At 43.3% G+C, this 12,893-nt stretch overlaps 1 protein-coding gene and 1 long non-coding RNA gene across 2 annotated transcripts in view; one reads left to right on the forward strand and one right to left on the reverse strand.

Annotated features, from left to right (window-relative positions):
* The window catches only part of LOC106021822, a 42,943-nt gene that overhangs the window by 28,877 nt on the left and 1,173 nt on the right, over nucleotides 1-12,893 (forward strand). Inside the window, exon 3 of the long non-coding RNA XR_005870566.1 lies at nucleotides 11,953-12,144. This is a non-coding gene — a long non-coding RNA (uncharacterized LOC106021822). The remainder of the gene's footprint in view (nucleotides 1-11,952; nucleotides 12,145-12,893) is intronic.
* Nucleotides 1-12,893, reverse strand: part of Dnaaf11 (dynein axonemal assembly factor 11) — an 86,394-nt gene that overhangs the window by 6,953 nt on the left and 66,548 nt on the right. The window lies entirely within an intron of this gene.

Here is a 12,893-nt window from a genome sequence, read left to right on the forward strand (position 1 = left end):
TCACAGGCGAAGAGAGGTCGTCTAATTTGTGCCCTCAATAAGTGTCCAGGCTCTCTCAGTGGACTAGGAAGAGGACACACTGCTCCGTATCATGTCCCAGTTGTGCAATAAGCTTGAAGTTAGCTTTAGTGTTTACGTTACATGTTTTACTTATGACTCCCTCTGCCCCCAGCAGCGCTCCTGTGAGACAGGGATTGCTTGTAAGAACACAAGGGCATCTCAAGACCCTTTCTTTGCACTGCTTGGGTCAGGTGACCAACTCTGAGTCATCTGTCCTTTCTGTTCCAATGTCACGGAGAGATACAATCCCCCGCTCACCCTCACCCTCATCACTTCCTTCTCTTTGACAGAAGGAGACTCATTCCTAAACACATATGTGCGTGGGGGGGGGGACAGGACAGGAGGAACAGTCATTGTCCCAAAAGCTAACATGAACCTGCCATCCTTTTTTGTCCTACCCGAGACTTGGCGTGTTACACAGCTGTGACCCACGGTCCTACGATGGATGATGGCGAATTCTTAGTTTTGAACTTGGGGGGCTTGCCACCACCTAGTTCATCTGCTGCCACAACCAAACATGCTGGACTCATTCGCCTTTGGGAAGGGAGTTGGTTGCCTGGCTTAGCCACAACACTAAGTCTGTCCACCTGGATGCATAACCAAATTCACACGCACGGGAAACAATGATGGTTTTGCCATCTGGCTGAGGAGTTTGTCTTGCATGCACCACACAGCTTGCAGAAGTGTGGGTCAGGCCTTGGTTGAGCCTGCATCATGGCTCCCCCCCCCCCAGTTCCTTCTCTCCCTTCTCAGGTGCTGAGGCTTGGGAAGTCCGTGATGTTTTGCACATTCGTCTACATCTCAGAATCTGCTTTAGGCGGTGCGGTGGCACCTTGGCATCCTTTTATTATTGAAATACTTAAATCATTTTAAACAACATCACCATGAGTTAAGATGCGTTCAAATATCAGCTTTGTTGGGGAGGGAGTACACACTTTATATCGCTTCCCATTGTAAACGCACTAACAAGAATGAGAACTGATGCATAACCAGAGTCTTAGAATGCCTGCTTCTAACACCGCCGTTTGTCACATATTAGGCACAAAGATTCTCTGTGTTTATGGGAATGCAAATGGAGTCACAAATTTGGAAGTTTTCTTCACAGGGAATTTGCTGTGCAGCAGCATGTTCTTATTTTTAAAATAGTTTTCCAGCACAGTTGGTTTCTAAGGTTCCTTTAAGTTTGGAAGTTACAGGGAGCCGAGACATTGGCAGTGAGGAAAAGCACGGACATTGACATTCCTATTCATGGGGGAGTCCGTCAGCACCGACATTCTCACCAACCGCAGGAGACCCTGTCTGATAGGACCTAACTTGGCCCACAGTGCCAAGGTTCGGAAGCCATGTCATTCAGTTTCCCATGGTCGTGTAGTTTGGGGCTGTGCCTCCTCTAGGCGACAGTGCTCATTAAGCAGGTGTCGTAGGCACTGCCCCATGTATGTTTTAGGGATGACTAATGGAAATGTTGTAAGGACCAAAACATGTCCAATAAATTAGATAATATGAGACCAACAGTTTCCTGAGCCCGCAGAGGGAAATGTAATTAACTCCTCAAAAATTCAATTCTCGGACAGGCACTGAGGTACCAATTAACATTTTAATGATGTTACATTGTGTTAACTCTTGGAGGCTTGCTCTGGGGAGCTGGTACAGAGTACGGATGGACTCAGTGACAGGGTTTTGCTTAGATGGTAGCCTGAGTGGCGGTCTCATTACCTCCTGGGCCAGCAGCCGGCACTCGAATATTCGACATGGTTACTAATAAAATGTTCACAGTTGCTTTACTAATAGTAAATGGCACTGTCTCTGAGACTCTGGCTGTGGAGCCGCTGCAAAAGAGAGGCCAAGTCCTTGACTCCCAAGTTTTTTTTTTACAGTAAACCCCATGAACTGCCAATCTATGACTATTTCTGATGCTCAGGAGAGAGGGTAATTAAATAAGAATCAATAAACAGTTACTTATAAATCTAAATAAATACGAGCGGATGGTCATTGTTTTAGTTGAGAACTTGCTTGTGAATTCAAAGAGAAAGAAATGTAGTTAAAGATGTTTGCTGAGAAAAGTATGCAACGATCCACGGCTGGGCACATTAGCAGTAAACTCCGAGTCAGCAGTTATTCAGCAGTAAACACTGAGTAGCACCTCAGTGCGGGCGTCAGGAAAGAACCAAGAGCACTCACCTTTGGTGTCCCTAACCAAGCTCAAGCCCAGAGCTGAATCTCTACTGTGTTTTCCCCTGTGATGTTCATCCTCCCTCCCAGGGGGCTTTGCTCTGAATTCATTGAACCTCACAGACGGTATCAGGTGGGGAGGGATGAGGGATACTTTGCAGGTTTCCTAGTGAGCAGACCACTGACGCCAACTGATCCCAATAACAAAAAGTATTATAAACACCATTGTTTATCAAGTGATATCCAAATGTCCCCTCCAACATTGGTTATCCATGTTATAAGATTACTTCCAACCGCCGTTTTTGCTGTTTTCAGCAAATGATCACCATAAGATGCCTGCATTACTCTGGTTTAAGAGCACAGAAGAGCACGTAATTCAGTATTACATCTGTGCTTTAGCTTAGGTTGTAAAGTTGGCTGTTTGGGAAATCTGAGGCAAGCATGCTTGGCTGTTGCATTGTTCTCTAAAACACAGGTTAAACACACAGGCTGAGAGTACACAGTGGCACCGTCACTTAAATCTTAAGTGACCTTAGGATGTATTATTAACCCCGCTGTGAGGTTCAGCAAAATGCCAGTCTCTTGGAAAGTAAGAGACATATTTATCACGATGCGTGGCCACAGTTTACTGTTTCTTAGAAATTTAGCCCTGCTTCTTAAACACAATATGCATGAAAATCCACAATAAAATTCCTCGTGAGGACTTCTCTCCCCCCCCCCCCAGTTTCAAATGTTACCTCCATTGGGTGGGTACACTGGGCTAAGCACAGGACTGAGGGGTAAACTGAGATTGGCGGCAGATGAGAAACAACCTCTGGTCATTTCACAAGGGAAAAAGACACCACCAACAGAAGTCCTGGAGGGATGTAAGTGATGGACAGATGCATGGCCAGGATTCTGAGTAAGTTTGTTAAAGGACACAGTGTTTCATAACAGAAAGAGCAAGCCTGAATATTCTAGAAGACAGAGATGAGAATGTTCTGGGGGAGAAAGAAGCATCCTCTAAGACAGTGGAGCATGTGGACCCTTAAAATGCACGGGCTGGGACCGTCACACATGGGGACAAGACAAGAGACCTGGAAAGTGTGCGCTGCATGCATGGAGGGGAAGAGTGTGCGCTGCATGCATGGAGGGGAAGAGTGTGCACTGCATGCCTGGAGGGGAAGAGTGTGTGCTGCATGCCTGGAGGGAAGTGCATGCCCTGCATGGGTGGAGGGGAAGACTTACGCTGCATGCCCGGGAGGTGTTCAGACTTCTCCCGTGAGCCCACAGAAGGGTTTTGAGGTTTTACGCATTTGTTCAAGTCAGCTCAGGAGGAATGGTTAAACTATCTTCCTCAACCACTCAGATAAAGTGTGTGATAGCAACCAGAACACCTGAAAATCCCCATAAATTTAACCTGCCTAAGAAGATAACAGTGTACATGAAAATTACATTCCCTTACAGAGTTCACCGTCTCTCCCTTTTAACTTTTGCTTCCATTAAAACTTCTCAATGAAAAGTTTCCTTGAAGCGTTTCAATGTGCAAGGACTTTGTTGATTTGCATCTTTCCTTGTGTTGTCACCAGGGCAGAAGCCCCATACACTAGACCTGTATTCTACTACTCTGAGTTATCTCTCCCACAGTTGCTGGCTCTGCATGAGATGCTAGTCCATCTGCCCTGTGTTTCTCGGATGTTCAGGTATTACTGCTGGAACAAGGTTCCACACCTCCTATTAGAGTTTGCAGATAGCAGCGTGGAGTCCAGTCTTTCTGCGGATGTTTTCTAGGTGATTCTGATGCTGGCAAGTTTGGGATTTGTCTTGGCTGATTGCAAAGCACTCAGGCTTTTCTGGCTGCTGTTGTTGATGGTGTGCTGTGTGTAAGTGTGTGTGTGAGTGTGTATATGTGTGTATAGGTGTGTGTGCATGTGTGTATGTGTGTGAGAGAGAAAGGGAGAAAGAGAAAGAGAGAGGAGTGTGTGTGTGTGTTGCTGGGGGGGGGCTATCTTTCTGCAGCTGAGCAAATGCTCTAATACTGAACTGTGACTCATAGCTTCATATTCACTTACAGAAACTACATCTAAGGGAGGTGGACAGCATCCCAGGAACTGATGTAGGATCTGGGATAGCATGGAAGCCATGGATGAGCAATAACAACTGTATAATACTCCATCATGTGTGCATACTGTTCTGCAATGAACGGTTTATCTATAGAAACTTGAGCTAGTTTACAGTTTCTCAAAATTATATCATGGTATCTACCCATTACATAAAATTGTATCATTGATTTATTTTGCCTTGGAGTCCAAAAGTATAATTATGAAGTCATAGCCTACATCCTAAAGCTTGATACATGATGACAGCTTTTACTTCCAAAAAGATTAGATCACTTCCTGTTTCCTCTGGCAATTTAGGAGAGTGATCTCCCACTGTAGTCTCACGGCATTGAATTTTTAAAAGGTTTCTGATAGAAAATTGGCAGTGGTGTTAGATTCTCCAAGAGAAGGTTGCTGAGGAAGATGGTTTGCACTGTGGACTTCTTAATACTCATACAATTTGTGCTATAGAAGATATAAGCATAGAGCCTAAAAGTTTGTAATCAGATGAATATGCATAATACTTTATTATAAAATAGGATGCCTTGTGGTCTACGAATATTATCTCCCTTGATCTTTTGTGCATTTTTTCTGTCAGTGGAGCATTAGAAAAACAAAGTACTGAGTTGTTTATTTACTTAGTGTTTGTCTTACCCCACTAAAATGCAAATGCCATGGGAGCAGGAATATCCGTGCTGGGCATACACTAGGAACTCGGTAATTTTTATTAACTAATGGATAAACTTAAACAAACAATAAATACTGAGACTTTCAATATAGCTGTTAAATCTTAATTAAAGACTACAGGATGTGGCCAATATTTCACCTGTGGAAAATATGTCTCTACAGAGAATGAAAGTGTATTAAAATAATACTATTTCTGTATTAACATAATACTAATGACTAACTTTACATGAAACTTATTCTGACGCATAGTACTAAATAAGATGCTGTAAGAAAAGTGGTGAGGAGAGGGACTGATCAATCATTAAGTGCTCTTGTTGTTTTTCTAGAGAATAGGTGTTTAGTTCTTCACACCCGCATGGGGTGGCTCACAACTACATATAACTCTGTCTCCAGGGGAGCAGATTTTATCTTCTTGCCAAGACAGGAACTGCACACATGTGGCATGCCCATATAACACATTCATAGAGACACAAATTTTCAGAAATCTTATAAAAGATGGCAAACAGATTATCTCTAGTAGAAAATATTCAAATGTTTGTTGCATAATCATTGTTACGCTTACTATGTTTGCTAACTTGCTTATCCAACCAATTTCAATCAATGAGTCAACAGCGGTTTCTGGTTGTCCCAACTTGCCCCTAAAGTAGGCACACCTCTTGTTTTAGGGAGCTTGTGGTCTCGTGAAAGGGGGTAAATCTGTGTGATCCAGGCACAAGGTGCCCCAGGAGTTCTGTGTGACAAGAGACTCTGGCGGTTCAGGGTCACTTCCCACCAGAGTGTCATGTGTGCCAGAAGAGGATTCATGCCATCCGGAGAGAGGGTAAACCTGTGTGAAATGTTGGGAATTGAGAGTTTCAGAACTGTGGACAGCTCCGGGCTGAGCAGGTCTGAAGCAGGAGTCCTGGAAGGGTGGGAGCTGAGCCTACAGACCTAACCTGAAGGCTTGGAAGCCACCGCTCTAGTTGGCATATTACCCTACCGATGAGAAGGACACACCCAACAGGCTTCAGGACAGGACAGTGATATTGTGGACTTGGGGAAAATACCTGAAATAAGTAATGGCATTCGTAAGAATTTTATAAGGATACGATTTAAGATCGGATGGCAATGGTAAGAGAGAAGAAGTCAGAGCGAGATGTAAAAGCGGCAGGGCCTAGCAGCCTGGAGCATGGGAGGAAGGACAGGGGGAGAGGATGACAGAGAGAGTCACCAAGGAAAGGGATTGGGAAGGCAGGGTATGAACGGGAGGGAAATGAGCTCATATATAACTGAAAATCCTGGCATACATATTCAAGTTAGCATGGAAAAAGTACCTTCTGCCAATTTATCAGGGAGGATCAGGCAGGAGGCAAGGATACATCCCTGAGGAAGGGGCCAGAAGAAAGACAGCCAATGACTGCAATCTACAGGAGGAAGTAGACATGAACTGAACCCTACAGTCCTGCTTAAAATAGAAAATAAATAAGTGTCTAAGTATATAAGAACGAACATATGAAAACAAGGAAACAGATTGGTTTTCTTAAATAAGAAATCCTAAACAAAATTTGAAGAAAAAAAAGACAGCTCCAGTAGTTAAAAATGATGGTTGTGTCTAGTAACTAAGAGCTTTTGTTAAGACCAGCATATTTTTTAATTGCTTTTATTTCTCTATATGCTAGTGTATCATCTTGGTTAGGGTGTACTGAGGCAAAGTCATTCCCTGGCAGGGAACTCTGCCTGTCTAAGGATGGAGAAAGCAAACTGAGCAAAAATATCATTGCTCCCTGGTCCTGACCATGGATGCCACGGGACCGCTTCCTTCCTCATGCTCCTGTGGTTGAGTCTTCTTCACTAAGATGAACTAACACCTGGAAATGTGAGATAAAGAATCCCTTCTCTTTAAGCTGCTTCAACTTAAACAAAGTAACCCCCAGCAGTCATATCCCAGGTAATTCTAACTTGTGCCGAGTTGAAATTTATCGCCAATCGTCTTGGTGATCAATGGCTTTTGCAGAGGGCTCTAAGAAACTCAAACAGGAAAGCAAAGCCTGGTGGTCACAGAACTGCACATCCACACAAGGAACAGCTTCATGACATACAGAAAACCAACTTGAGATGGGTCGTGTATCTAAGGGCAAAAGATATAATGATAGAAGATTCTACAGTAACTAAAAGCATCATGAACAGGGAAGGGGGAGCAATCGCCCAAATGGAGATAAAACGCAGAACCTGTGGGCTAGTGGCAATTTATTAAAGTTGCTTTTATCAGGGCACTTTATTTCACCGCAGTGACCTTGCAAGTAAAAGCCTTTTCTATTCTGCACACTCATCTGTGTATCCTTGTGCCACACTAGGACTGCCTGACTCTGTACTAAGGGTGGAAAGCTAAAGCTCTTCCAACTTTGCTGTTTTGATCATTATTCTGGCCATTCTTTGCATTTTTACACAAATTTGAGAACCAAGACATCAATCTCCACACCAGAGCCTTGTTGGGATAAGAACCGAACCTGCAGGTAAGGCTGAGGAGAACCAGCCCTCAATAGGACGGCGTTTGTCCACAGTTATGGAGCTCCTCTCTATCACCTGTTTTAAAATCTATCCCTGCGTAAGAACTGGGGCTCTGTCATCCTGTTATTAGTACATCGCTCAAGATAAACCAAGCGATAGGAGTGAGAAAGGTGGCTGTATTAGTCATCTTACCATTACTGTGACAAAAACTACCCACATCAAACAACTTATTAAGTAATAAATGTTTGTTTTGCCTTTTCAGAGGTTTCAACCCATTGCGTCTTGTCCCGACTGTTTGGGGACTGAGGTGGCCTGGTAGGGAACCACAGCAGCACGTGTTAGAAGAACCTGTTCTGAAGGCAGCCAAGAAGGAGATGGGGGGGAGGGGGAAGGAGAGAAGAGAAGGAGAAGGAAAGGAAGAGTAAAGAAAAAGGAGTTAGGATCCCAGAATTCTCAATAGCACCCCTATGCCCTTAGTTCCTCTACAAAGCCCTCCCTCAGAGTTACCCCAGGCTTGAAATGATGCTTTCAACACCTTATCCTCGGAGGGCCAATCCAGATGCAAAGTATAGCATCGTGTTAGCAAGAGCGATCATGAAAAGGCAACATTTGAATTAAGACCTGGTTATGTGTTCCCAGAAATGAGGGGAGTGGTGTCCAGAATATAAATGGGGAAGGAGGGTATCAGAAACATAGGCCAAATCTAGTTAAAACTGGACCAAAAGGGATGCAAACACTATTCTGTGTGCTGTGGAAGTCATCGGAGGCAGGGGGCTCTAGCAAGGGAATGAAATTATCCAAGCTTTTAGACGGGAACTCTTTTACAAGGAAAGAATCGAGTATTTAGAAAGAGCAGTGAGAGGGCCTGGTGCTGGTCTGGTTGACAGCTGAGGTGAGTTTTAACAGAGGTGACAGGTGGTAGTGTCAACCAAACAAGTAAGTGACACATACCTCCTAATGTGTGACTTGGGCACTTGGGCACAGGCTGGTGCCATCTTCTAAGAGGGGTACGATTCTGGCAGAAGCAGATGCAGGCACGGATATGGTTCATTGGACCAAACTATGGGCCAGTGGGAGATGGAGCATGACCAGGTCTGCCCTGACCATGTGATGTGCCTGTAGATGGGGCACGCTAGGTCTGCTCTTTCCATGAGCTTGTGGAGCTAGTCACTCGGCATGCGCATACAGAATGTCCTTGATTCTAATGTCTGAAATATTTACATTAATTATGTGTTTTATATCCCAAGCAGTGTGGGGCTACAAGTTACTTGCTTTGTCATTCGACAGCATACTAGAACATTTCCTCAAATTTATTTGTAGGTTTTCTCTGCATGTTATATTTAGTTTTATTTTTGTTGACTATTAAATGTAATGTCTATAATTTTTTTCCTTTGGGAATGAAAAATCAAAAAATTTCCCAAGGTTTTGTTTACTCTGAAGCAAAGCCATTAATATTTTAAAAGAAGACGTTTAGCCTTCTGGCAAGGGATATGTTCGCTATATTATTCAAATACTGAATCTTCTCACATATTGTTGGTCAGATCCATGAAACAGAGAACCATGTGTGAGTCTTACAACTCATTCTATCAATAGTTCTAAATCTTATGGTTTGCACACTATTTCTGATCAGCCTAACGTGCAGGGCATTTGGAAGTCATCTCTAGACGACCTTTGTAATTAGGACATTTTAGCATTTCAGTTACTTTCCGTATTGCTGCAATAAAATAACCTACGAAGGCAACTTAACAAATAGAGGGTTTGTTTCAGCTCACAGTCTGACTGTGCAGTGAGCTAAAGAGAGTCCATCGTAAACAGCAATGTCTGGCCGCGAGAGCAGCTGCAGCTATGATGGCGAGAGCATGAAGGAGCTGGTCGCTCTGCATCACTGTCAGGAAATAAGACAGAGGTGAATGCTTGATCCCAGGTGGCTTCTGCTTTTCTATTTTACACTCAGTCCAGGATCCCTGCCCAGGGGCTAGTACCACCTGCATTTCTCAGTGGGCCTTCTCTCCTGAGTTGGCCTCCCAGAGATGTGCCTCCTGGGTGACTCTCAACCCAGTCAAGTGGACGGCGAAGACCACAGGCCACAAAGAGGAAGACCCTGGATGCAATTGGCGCTAGTTTGCTTCACGTTCTGTCCACTGATAGGACTTAGCTGGGAGACTCCAGCTAGCTTAGACGCATCCGGTAGAGCTCCCTCTGTCCTTTAGACCCAAGGGTGCAAGCTGGACGTCAGCCGACTGCCTCTCTGCCACCTGCTGACCAACGTTCCACCGCTTAACCTTCTCCCGCACCTTCCTCGGCTGTTTTTAATACCTCTTGGCTGTACTGGGCTCGGTTTGCAATTAGTTTCTGTCATGCTTTGTAATTTACATGTTTTAATTAAAAATCTGCTTGCTTTCCCTGACCTGTTTATATTCAGTATCAGCCTGAATAAGTGCAATAAAAGCATTTGGGGGTAATAAAAAAGAAAGTGTTTACATTTGCTCCTCTTTGCCATAATTTTCCCGTTTCGTGTTTCAACCTAGTCCCCTAAATCGTATGGCTTTCTTATAGTGTCATCTTTACGGTTTCTGCAAGGGAAAGTCATCACTTCGGTGTGGTTTTGCAATGCAGTTGATCCCAAACAATTGCCACTGCTTCCATGAAGTCACTGAATGCATTAGGGAGAAGACGGGTTGTCAGCAGCAGAGGGTGAGTGAGAGGATGGAGAGAGAGGACTAGAAACTGGAATCACTCCCGGGGCCTTCACCTCAGGGAATTATGGGAGACAGGATGCATTGCAGACTCCGTGCAGGCTCTCTGTGAGGATAGCCTGGGGGAAATCCAAGCCTGTGTGAGACTATTGCTTCCTTTGTGTTTCTAACAACGCAATATATGTATCCAGCGCATAGCAGGTGATGATTAAAATTTCTGGGATGAGTGACACAATAAAATGATGAATATAGGCTAGAACTAACAGCAAAGACCTCGAGAGGCACCCGTTCCATCCTGTTATGTCTATGAACAGGGGAGAGGAGACCCTGATGGTGTTGGGCGTAACGAGAAAGGGGAAGGATTGGGGAAGTCGTGCCTTTAGTCCATGAGGCAACAATGCAACTTCAAATCTAAGAGCAAGGGGAGGGTCTCCACCAGAGTCTGAGCCTATGTGGAGGCGAGCATGGGGCTTGCCTCGTCACACATCTGCGTCTATGGGGACCATGGCTATGGACTGAAGAGGGAGGGGACAGGAAGGGGCAGCAGAGGGACACAGGTCCCGACTCTTCACTCTTCCACAGTAACTCACAGAGAGCTTCATCTACACCACACGCTTAACAAATGCCGACTGACTTTAATAAATATTTTACTTGGCTAATTAATAATTCATCGATTTAAACTTGTTCAGAATTGGGCAGACGGCAGTCTGCTGCTGAGTTCTAGCACCTCGCTTCCACATCTGGAGAGGCGAACGTGATAAATCATCCCCTCATCTGATATTAATAACTTCCATATCAGTTATTTATGGCGACTGCTTGGCGTCCGTCTATCACCACTTTTGCTTAAGTGCACACATTTAACACCCTCACCCAGGCCTGGCAAATGATTTCTAGAAATGCCTCCATGTTTTTCTCTGCATAAAACTTCCAAACTGTCTGCATCCTTTAGCCATGAACCTGCCTTGACAGCAGGCGGCTATGTTACTTGGGAATTGGGGTGGGTTGTGTCACATTATATTAATAGTGCTCAGTAATGAGGCTCAGTCATGCAATTAAAATAGACCACTGTTTTCTAACAATCCTTCTGTCAACTGCAGAGGAATCTTTTTTCGCTTGTAAACAGTGCACCTTATTACATAATTTGTTACGTATAATATATATATATGTAATATATGTGTATGTGTATAAAACTCTCTTGTACAGCATTTTAGTTCTGACTTCTGCAAAGTATGAGTCCTCACATTAAACTATGGAAGCAAAATTTCCTGCTGAACCGCAGCACTACGTGTTTATATGTATATATAAGCCTCCCTTAGACATATATTGCTGCTGAGCTTTCTTTCCTACCAGCCACAAATAAACACACAGACGCCATATTAATTATAAAACCAATGGCCAATATCTAGGGCTTCTTATCCGCTAGCTCTGCCTTAATTATTAACCCATTTCTATTAATCATTGTATTGCCATGAGGCTGTGGCTTACCCACAGTCCGGCATGTTACTCCTTTGGCAGTCTACGTGGTGCTCTGTTCAGTGAGCTTGCTCTTTTGCCTACCCTTCCCAGAATTCTCCTTATCTCCTCACCCTGCCTATCTTCCTGCCCCTATTCACCAAACAGTGTTTTATTCACCAGTCATTAAGAGAAACATATATACAGAAGGACACCCCCATCAATATATAATACTTATGTGCATATAGTTGATATTTTGATTTCATGGCTTTAAAAGAATTTCTGGTTTTATCTTTATCTTTCCTTTTGCATCTTTCTAGATGATTTGTCTGTTAGGAGGCCACTTGCAAGAGCAGAGAAATTTAAATGAAAATGTAAATAGACTACCTGTCAATAAATACTAAGTCTGCTTCCTTCAAACCTGAGGCTCTGGGATCTCTATCAAGTCTACCCCCCAAGACAACCACACACAGCCAACCTTCAAAAAGACTTTCTCAACATAAGGAGTTAGTGTGAGTATATATTATTTGTACAAAGTAATGATTTGTTTATGACATTTCTGTGTGTGATACAACGAACTTGGATTGTATTCACCTACCCATTACCCTTTTCTTACATTTATCATTTATGCATTAACTTAACATATGAATGAATAACAACTAAAGAAAAAGAGGGATTGAGTCGGGGTATGAAAGAAGATGGAGGAAAGAGAAAGATATGAAAGATGTGATGATTTTTTAATTGCAAAAAAACACAAAAAAATTTGGATGAGAATAAGAAGAAATTACAGGCATGAGCCATCATGTCCAGCTTGAGTATTACATCAAAATCAATTTTCTCTATGTTATGCTATATTTGTCACTTTCATTTATTAACAAATATATTAATACCCTAGGAAATATGTTCTTATTTAATCAAACATTTGCTCCAGCATTACATCTTAGGATTACTGTTATTTTATTTAAAGCTTTTTCTCATATTCTATATTTTGGCCATTTTCTTCCTCTCGCCAACTCCTCTCACGGCCTTACCACCTCCTTACCCACCCAACTTCAGGTTCTGCCTCTCTCCCAGAATAACACTCACAAGACAACTCAGGATATATATTTCTTTTAGTTGTGTATGTTCCTTGTATGTCCATTTTATCACCATGAAGTCCAGTCTCCTGGCAACCTGACTTGCATCATCATTCTCCAGTTTATAAACTTCTAGAAAATAGCCCATTGCTCTGCCTTTTTCTCTTCCTCTGCCTCCTTCCTCG

Source organism: Mesocricetus auratus, unplaced genomic scaffold (assembly GCF_017639785.1).
Source record: "Mesocricetus auratus isolate SY011 unplaced genomic scaffold, BCM_Maur_2.0 Super-Scaffold_100023, whole genome shotgun sequence".
Taxonomy (NCBI): Eukaryota; Metazoa; Chordata; class Mammalia; order Rodentia; family Cricetidae; genus Mesocricetus; species Mesocricetus auratus.